The sequence below is a fragment of the Nerophis ophidion genome, linkage group LG18 (assembly GCF_033978795.1).
Source record: "Nerophis ophidion isolate RoL-2023_Sa linkage group LG18, RoL_Noph_v1.0, whole genome shotgun sequence".
NCBI lineage: Eukaryota > Metazoa > Chordata > Actinopteri > Syngnathiformes > Syngnathidae > Nerophis > Nerophis ophidion.
In genome coordinates this window covers 7,947,526-7,956,686 of record NC_084628.1, presented here as the reverse complement: position 1 = coordinate 7,956,686, position 9,161 = coordinate 7,947,526, and the positions used below count along the sequence as shown (strand labels likewise).

The window sequence follows — 9,161 nt, the reverse complement described above, 5'->3', positions numbered from 1 at the left end:
TGTGAATGACTGAGCATTTCATGGAAGCTGCTTTCACACCCAATCGTGGCACCCATCTGTTCCCAATTAGCCTGTTCACCTGTGGGATGTTCCCAAATAAGTGTTTGATGAGCATTCCTCAACTTTCTCTGTTTTTTTTGCCACTTGTGCCAGCTTTTTTGGAACATGTTGCAGGCATCAAATTCCAAATGAGCTAATATTTGCAGAAAAATAACGTTTTCCAGTTTGAACATGAAATATCTTGTCTTTGCAGTCTATTCAACTGAATGTAGGTTGAAAAGGTTTCGCAAATCATTGTATTTTGTTTTTATTTACCATTTACACAACGTGCCAACTTTACTGGTTTTGGGTTTTTGTACTTTCACATAAAAAACACGCATTTTTTAAAGGCCTACAGAAACCCACTACTACCGACCACGCAGTCTGATAGTTTATATATCAATGATGAAATATTAACATTGCAACACATGCCAATACTTTTTAGTTTACTAAATTGCAATTTTAAATTTCCCGCAAAGTATCCTGTTGAAAACGTTGCGGTATGATGACGCGTGCGCGTGACGTGACGGATTGTACCGGACATGTTGTTCCAGCCCCGATCCCAGCTATAAGTCGTCTGCTTTAATCGCATAATTCCACAGTATTCTGGACATCTGTGTTGCTGAATCTTTTGCAATTCGTTCAATTAATAATGGAGACGTCAAAGAAGAAAGACGTAAGTGGGAAGCGGTGTATTGTGGCCGCCCATAGCAACACAAACACAGCCGGTGTTTCCTTGTTTACATTCCCGAAAGATGACGGTGAAGCCTTACTATGGAACAGAGCGGTCAAGCGAACATGGTTCCCTACCACATGTCAACCGGCAGGTTTCGGTGAGAAAACGGTGGTAATTAGTCGGCTCTTCGACTGACAGGAGGCTTCTCTACGTTTCTTCATTCCGCTTCAGCTCCAAAAGGTATTGGCGCATTTAGTTTGGACCTTTAGTAAATGTCCCAAATGGGTTGGGGAACAAGTGATTGCATTTTGGGGCTGATCCGGATCGTCTGGATTCAGGACTTTTTTTTTTTTTTTTTTTTACAATTGAGAAGTCTGTGCTCTCTCAGTGCCTTTGTAGTTTGCTTTGTTTTTTTTTATTTTTTTTATTTTTTTAACCCAAATCCAGTAAAAAAAAAAATGTATTTGATACTTTTGTTCTATGCAGCTCCAAATGTTGTCATTTTTGAAAGGCGCTCAAATTTCTTTTGAACTTTTCTTTATTTAAAAACAACAGCTTAAGGAAACATTATCATTCACTTAAAATTATTTTTAAATTTTTGCCAGTAAAAAAAACAAACATACACATTATTACTATTATTATTAAAATATATAGTCAGACATTCTTCCATATTTTATACTTGAAACAGTATTTTACTGCTGTATGTGGAGTGGGATGAATACAAAGTGACAGTAAAGGAGGTTGTATTACACACTGCACAAGCTGAGTCAACATATTCTTAAAAACAAACATCTGTCTGCTAAAAGTTGTCTACGTTTAGGTCATAATTACCTTTGAAGAAGAAGAAGAAGACCTGGTAGTTAAAAATATAATATTTAAAAATGTCCCAAAGTGTTCCTCATTGTGTTCAGCATCTCAACGCTATGAAAACTACTCTGTTCTAATCTAATCTCTGTCATGTGAGTCGTCCCATGGGAGGGACCTGGGAGGATCTATCTATCTATCTATATATCTATCTATCCATCTATCTAACACCAAATCTACTGTAATTTCTAAGCATGTCTTTACTGTAATGATAATCATCAGAACTAAATCACTCCATCATTTAAAAAAAAATAGTATTTCACCTTAAAAAATAAATAAATAAATAAATATATATATATAGTATTCATTCATGTCCAAACCACGTTTCCCTATGAGTTGGGAAATTGTGTTGGATGTAAATATAAACGGAATACAATGATTTGCAAATCCTTTTCAACCCATATTCAGTTGAATGCTCTACAAAGACAACATATTTGATGTTCAAACTCATAAAAATAATAATAATTAACTTAGAATTTAATGGCTGCATCACGAGCCAAAGTAGTTGGGAAAGGGCATGTTCACCACTTTGTTACATCACTTTTTCTGTTAACAACACTCAATAAACGTTTGGGAACTGAGGAAACCAATTGTTGAAGCTTTGAAAGTGGAATTCTTTCCCATTACTTGTTTTATGTAGAGCTTCAGTCGTTCAACAGTCCGGGGTCTCCGCTGTCGTATTTTACACTTCATAATGCGCCACACATTTTCGATGGGAGACAGGTCTGGACTGCAGGCGGGCCAGGAAAGTACCCGCACTCTTTTTTACGAAGCCACGCTGTTGTAACACGTGGCTTGGCATTGTTTTGCAGAAATAAGCAGGGGCGTCCACGATAACGTTGCTTGGATGACTTGTATGGACCATTCAGCATTAATGGTGCCTTCACTGATGTGTAAGTTACCCATGCCTTGGGCACTAATACACCCCCATACCATCACAGATGCTAGCTTTTGAACTTTGCCCCTATTAGAATCCGAATGGTTATTTTCCTCTCTATTCCGGAGGACACCACATCAGCAGTTTCCAAATACAATTTGAAATGTAGACTCGTCAGACCACTTTTCCTCTTTGCATCAGTCCATCTTAGATGAGCTTGGGCCCAGCGAAGCCAGCGGAGTTCCTGGGTGTTGTTGATAAATGGCTTTCGCTTTGCATAGTAGAGCTTTAACTTGCACTTACAGATGTAGCGACCAACTGTAGTTATTGACAGTGGGTTTCTGAAGTGTTCCTGAGCCCATGTGGTGATATCCTCTAGAGATTGATGTCGGTTTTTGATACAGTGCCGTCTGAGGGATCGAAGGTCACGGTCATTCAATGTTGGTTTCCGGCCATGCCGCTTACGTGGAGTGATCTCTCCAGATTCTCTGAACCTTTTGATGATATTAGGGACCGTAGATGTTGAAATTCCTAAATTTCTTGCAATTGCACTTTGAGAAACGTTGTTCTTAAACTGTTTGACTATTGGCTCATGCAGTTGTGGACAAAGGGGTGTACCTCGCCCCATCCTTTCTTGTGAAAGACTGAGCATTTTTTGGGAAGTTGTTTTTATACCCAATCATGGCACCCACCTGTTCCCAATTAGCCTGCACACCTGTGGGATGTTCCAAATAAGTGTTTGATGAGCATTCCTCGACTTTATCAGTATTTATTGCCACCTTTCCCAACTTCTTTGTCACACGTTGCTGGCATCAAATTCTAAAGTTAATGATTATTTGCAAAAAAAAAAAAAAAAAAGTTTGTCAGTTTGAACATCAAATATGTTGTTTTTGTAGCATATTCAACTGAATATGGGTTGAAAATGATTTGCAAATCATTGTATTCCGTTTATATTTACATCTAACACAATTTCCCAGCTCATATGGAAACGAGGTTTGTATAAATGTATGAAGCACATGACTCCCGAGACCCTCCTGGTCCTGATGTGTGCAGTCCAGTAGGCTGCAAGTCAACAGGTCCGATCAGGTCTGACATTTGTGGACAAATCCCTACTGTTCTGCCAGCCTGCCGGAACATTCCTGAGGTACAGTTAAGCCCACCGAGGGACCCGGCGAGGACGCTTTTGATCACTCGCCTGCACCGTCGCCCCCTGAGGGTCCACGGGATGGGCGGCGTGACCCGCGTGTGACCTTCTATGAAACATCCGCATTGTATGGAAAAGTGCATTATGGAGTACATACTGTACAAATCCGTGCAGCTTACTGCATATATTACTTTGTGTTTTGTCAACACACTATATTACAAATAAAGCTCATAATATTGCAGTTGGAGCCATGAGGAATATGTAAACATTGTCAAAGAGCTTTTGTGCACATAACAGTACAAACAGCAGGGAAATGGAGCAAACATCTTTGGGCTGTGGGGCTTGAATAAATTAGATTCATTTGCAAATGAAAACAATATCAAAATGGGTTATACTTGTTCAGTGCTTTTCTACCTTCCGAACACTCCAGGACACAGTGGGTGCGGCTCGGATGAATGAAGCCGGGGATCGAATCAGGAACCCTCAGGTTGCTGGCACGGCCACTCTCCCAGCATAGCCACACTGTTTGGATATTATAATTCAGTATAAGAGGTTTTATTTATTTGTATTTCTGCCTGAACGATACACAAACCTGGAGCTAGGGAGCGGCAACAAATTGTTTTACTGTCATAGATTTAGCTTGGAAACGGTTTGAGGTGGTGGCAGATGTTCTCTCAGCTTGTTTTATTCATCTACACCCGTACTAATTACCGTATTTCCTTGAATTGCCGCCGGGGCGCTAATTGATTTAAAACCTCTTCTCACTCCTGCGCTTACCAAACGCATGCGGTAAAAGTAAGCATGCGCTAATTATTTTAAAACCTCTTCTCACTCCGGCACTTACCAAAGGCATGTAGTAAAAAAAATGAGTGTGATGTAAGTTTGAACCTTAAATCCTACTGAATAGCTCTTAATCTTCTTCCCTCTGTGCGATTTCAAATTACCGGTATTGAAATCAGCCTTCTCCCTTTTGAAAATGATGACAGGGGAAGTGTCACTTGTGACATCACAAGTTTGACCAGGCGGTAATACTAAGCATGCGCTAATTATTTTGGGAAGCGGGTTTGACCCGGCAGTAATTCAAGTCAGGCGCATACTATATGCCCTGCAGCAATTCAAGGAAATACGGTAAGTATGAATCATTAACGGTACTATACCGGCTCTAAAAAAATACAGGTTCCCTTTTTTTTTTAAAACGGGCATAACGGTCTGTCGTCACGATGTGTCACTGCTGGTTTTATGAGCAGAGGAGCATGTTCGGCAACGCACACGCACAGAGTACTTACAAGCAGACACGGCGTGCGGAAGGGAAAAGGGAGAATTGACGCATTTTGACTTAAAGGCCTACTGAAATAAGATTTTCTTATTTAAACGGGGATAGCAGGTCCATTCTATGTGTCATACTTGATCATTTTGCGATATTGCCATATTTTTGCTGAAAGGATTTAGTAGAGAACATCCACGATAAAGTTTGCAACTTTTGGTCGCTAATAAAAAAGCCTTGCCTGTACCGGAAGTAGCAGACGATGTGCGTGTGACGTCACGGGTTGTGGAGCTCCTCACATATGAACATTGTTTACAATCATAGCCTCCAGCAGCAAGAGCTATTCGGACCGAGAAAGCGATAATTTCCCCATTAATTTGAGCGGGGATGAAAGATTCTTGGATGAGGAAATTTAGAGTGAAGGACTATTAAAAAAAAAAAAAGCGATTGCAGTGCGAGCGATTCAGAATCTTATTAGACACATTTACTAGGGATAATTGTGGAAAATCCCTTATCTTTCTGTTGTGTTGCTAGTGTTTTAGTGAGATTAAATAGTACCTGAAAGTCAGAGTGTGGCCACGGGTGTGTTGACGCCAGAGTGTCTGAGGGAAGTCACGCAGCTGCATGCTCCGCTGATGTCTCCGGAAAGAGCAGACTTATTACCACGATTTTCTCACTGAAAACAGCCGGTGGACATGTAGTCGGGATCCATGTTCGCTTGACCGCTCTGATCCATAGTAAAGCCTCAACTTTGGGAATTTTAAACAAGGAAACACCGTGTTTGTGTGGCTAAAGGCTAAAAGCTTCCCAACTCCATCTTTCTACTTTGACTTCTCCATTAATAATTGAACAAACTGCAAAAGATTCGGCAACACAGATGTCCAGAATACTGTGTAATTATGCGATTAAAGCAGACTACTTATAGCTTGGATCGGGCTGGAAAATAATGTCCGCTACAACCCGAGACGTCAAACGCACTGTTTTCAACAGGACACTTCGCGGGAAATTTAAAATTGCAATTTAGTAAACTAAAAAGGCCGTATTGGCATGTGTTGCAATGTTAATATTTCATCATTGATATATAAACTATCAGACTGCGTGGTCGGTAGTAGTGGGTTTCAGTAGGCCTTTAAAAACTAACGATAAAGGTGAAGTCATAACACTGAAACGCCGTAGAGCAAGAGGCGCTGGGGGGCCTATGCGTATATAAATGATAGATACACATTTAGCTGTGAAAATCTGCTGTACAGTATGTGTATTTGGGTCCTTTTTTCTGGAACACTAATACCAAAGTCACAATGTTCGATAGAATCCGAAAAACGTTATGACCGACCACCTCAAATAAAACAGAATGGAATTTTACAGTTTTTTTTTAACTAAATGGGACACCTAAAATGTACATTAAAATAAAGGAAGTGGGATTTAAAATATTAACTACGATCAATAAAACACTGAATATCAACAACATATGAACGTCGCTCAAGCAAAACACAACAAAAGTGTAACAAAAAAATGATGAATGCAAAGCCTCGTAAACACCTACAATATGATATATTATCACTTTTATACAGAAATTTGTTGTATAAATTTGCTTCGGCATCTGTTCCTGACACGTGTTTCGGGCTAACTGCCCGGAAAACAAACCCCGCCCACTCTGCTTTGTTCCTGGTTCGAGCTGCTGTAACTCCTATAACAATAAAAAAACGCAGATTTCAACCATTGAAATTAAGAGATGTCTGATATTATCGGCCGATAAATGTTTTAAAAATGTAATATCGAAATTTATCGGTATCGGTTTCAAATACCCGATTTTCTCGGGAGACTCCCTAATTTCCGTGCCCCTCCCTAAAATCTCCCGGGGCGACCATTCTCCCGAATATCCACCCGGACAACAATATTAGGGGCGTGCCTTAAAAGTCACTGCCTTTTGCGTCCTCTACATCCTGTCGTCACGTCCGCTTTTCCTCCATACAGCGTGCTGGCCCAGTTACATAATTAATGCGGCTTTAAAACACACACAAGTGAATGCAAGGCATACTTAGTCAACAGCCATACAGGTCACACTGAGGGTGGCCGTACAAACAACTTTAACACTGTTACAAATATGCGCCACGCTGTGAACCCACAGTGACAAACACATTTCGGGAGAACATCCGCACCGTAACACAACATAAACACAACAGAACAAATACCCAGAACTCCTTGCAGCACTAACTCTTCCGGGACGCTACAATATACTCCCATCCCTTTGAAACAGCTGTTGCCATGTAATCAGGGAAAGTCCAAATAAAAGAGGAGGCGTACAATCTTTCGCCAGAGTGTAGTGGAACTGTACAAAGAGTACAGTCCAGACGTTTCTCCTCAATTGAGCCAAATTAAATCCGGTCTGTTTATTCCTTGCTTCTTGTCTTGTTAATAGACTTCATCAGTGTTTTCTTTATTTTCAAAACTATTTACATTGTAGATTGTCACAGAAGGCATCAAAACTGTGAATGAACACATGTGGAGTTATGTACTTAACAAAAAAGGAAGAAACAACTGAAAACATGTTTTATATTCTAATTTCTTCAAATTAGCCACCCTTTGCCCCGATTACTGCTTTGCACTCTTGGCATTCTCTCAATGGGCTTCTAGAGGTAGTCACCTGAAATGGTTTTCACTTCACAGGTGTAATAGTTTTATGCCTTCAGTGACAATCTACAATGTAAATACCATTTGCGGGCCGTGCGTTTCCCACCGAGGCTTTCGGTGATGTCCGACTTCAAAGATTACCTCTCTAAATACCATCATTTATATCACCATATGATCATTACTGGAGAAATACTATACAGAAACACATTAACACACTACTGAGCATTCCATCTCATCAACAGGGTACAAAATGGGTTAGGTTCTGGCGCGTTTAAAAATCAATTAAAACGCATCAACAGTTAAAAGATATATGTGGTACTTTCAACATTTAAATTTCAAAAAACATATTGAAAGTGAAAAAATTAAATATTTGAACTCACAATTCCTAGGACCTATTCGACGCCGTCTAAGCCAGTGGTACCTCTTGTCGTCGGCTTATTCGAGTGGAAATGGCGAGCTTTTCATCGCCAGAACAGCTGAGCTTGCTTCTGGGGTTTGTCGGCATCGTCTCACAGGATGTAGTTTCTCTATAAATATCCTTCTTGAAAACGGCCTTGCAAATATATATCTGCCCCCTAATCAACATTTTGTTCTCCTTCTCTGCCATCCCAGTCTTGCTACGGCACAACACTTTCCGCTTCCTCCTAAATTGCAACTTGTGAATGGATACTCACTGTGGAATGACAAGTGTTTATCCAATCACAGTCTCGTTAACACCAGAACACTGTCAACAACTTGTGATCTGATTGGCTATAGCAAATGTCTTATCAACTCTATGTGTTGTCAAATTAATCCCCTAATGGTCTCGATGAGTATCCAATCACAGGATGCGAAAATGTCATGTTCCACCTTCGCCCAGCTGGAAGGCCTTAATGACAGCAACTCGTGATCTGATTGGCTAACGCAACTGTCAATCAACTGTATGTCCCCAATCGCCTGCATTGTTGATTCTGAAGGCCTCTTGCAGATTTATTATATTTCATGCCACTGTGATTGTTTGGTTGTTCATATAGCTGTCCTCACCTATTATGATGATGCTAATGGTAGCTTGGCTAGGCCGCAATCTGGTTTATCAGCCGCATGGTTTGAAGCAGCCATTTTGGATGCGAGGTGTGTTTAGGGATATCCTTTAAAAAAGGGTTTTCGTAAATTTAAGTATACCAATATCAGTGCAGGTGAAACCAACTGAGAAATGAATGAGATAATTAGTATAAAGATTTGGTTTAAACACTAGACGTACACACTCAAATGTAACATGTTTGTAAAAGGAAACTGTGGTTTTATGTCAAACATCAGAACTGTGAAGACTTCCAAGAGAGAACCCCGTGACCCAAGTGGACTCGCAGTCTCACAATTTGCATCGTTTTGCAGGACACTGTAATAAAAGAAATTCATAATCCACCTGGTGCCAGTGATATGTTGAAGCGACAGCAGTGTGGAGCTGCATTTTGCCACATACATATATATTTATATATACATTTATGTACATACAGATTAAATACACACAGGTTATCATTTGGAATGGGGACCAAGTTTTTGATCATGACTTGTGGGGACCACCCTTTCTACAGGTTGTGAGGAGGCATAACAAAAATAAGTAAAAATGGCCACTGCCCAGTTAGCTCATACACGTCTTTAAATCTCTGGATTGATGAAGTAATGTGCT

At 40.2% G+C, this 9,161-nt stretch overlaps 1 protein-coding gene across 5 annotated transcripts in view; it reads right to left on the bottom strand.

Moving 5' to 3' along the window:
* The window catches only part of LOC133537546 (proton-coupled zinc antiporter SLC30A1), a 39,389-nt gene extending 30,476 nt beyond the window's left edge, over nt 1–8,913 (bottom strand). For 2 of the 5 annotated variants that reach the window (XM_061878654.1, XM_061878655.1), the window contains exon 1: nt 7,876–8,910. The gene's annotated coding sequence lies outside the window, so the exon portion shown is untranslated. Of the gene's footprint in view, nt 1–1,546; nt 1,637–7,875 lie in introns of those variants that run through there. The other 3 variants (XM_061878656.1, XM_061878652.1, XM_061878653.1) reach the window with 3 other exon arrangements.
* Nucleotides 8,914–9,161: the final 248 nt, after the last annotated feature.